We start from the raw sequence: 694 nt of genomic DNA on the forward strand, positions 1-694 counted from the left end.
GGAATCAGACATGGATACTGTTTCAAGCATTTACTAAAAATACTAGAACTATCACATCTGAGAATTAGAACACTGATAATCTCATTTGACTGATCACAATACATATTGCTCATCTTCAGCACTGTTTGCGAGGTTTCGAATGAAGGTCATATTGACAATAGGAGTGAATACTAAAAGAGGACATAGAAATGAAGAGAAAGCTTCTACCCTACGAAAGGCAAATGGAAGTAAGTTACAAGATGAAGGCAGTAAGAACAATATTGGAGACCCAACCCCAGTTAGAGTCTGTTACTTCCATAACAAAGTAAACAGGTCAGGACTCAAAACCACTCCAAAAACACATCTGTTCAACACACCACAAATAGGCTTCCACAAGTTTTCAGCATAGCTAATACAAAAAAGGCTTGACGGAAGAGTGGAATACTAATATCCCCATGACATCAGATAGCCTGCTCTGGAGCAATCACAGAGTATAGCAGAAAGGATAAATGGTTGTAATGTAGCTTGCCCTATTCTTCCAACAGCTTGAGGTTATCCAAAAGCTTGATGTTGGGGAGATTAAAAAAAGGTTGTTTAGAAATACAGGTTTTCATAGACTTGTTGAACGAATTCCTCCACAGCAACCAAATGGCTTTTACTTTCTATGGCACCTAAGCAACCTTCAGGAGATCAAAAATACCCTTCTCATCCCAGC

Source organism: Rissa tridactyla, chromosome 8 (genome assembly GCF_028500815.1).
Source record: "Rissa tridactyla isolate bRisTri1 chromosome 8, bRisTri1.patW.cur.20221130, whole genome shotgun sequence".
Classification (NCBI taxonomy): Eukaryota; Metazoa; Chordata; class Aves; order Charadriiformes; family Laridae; genus Rissa; species Rissa tridactyla.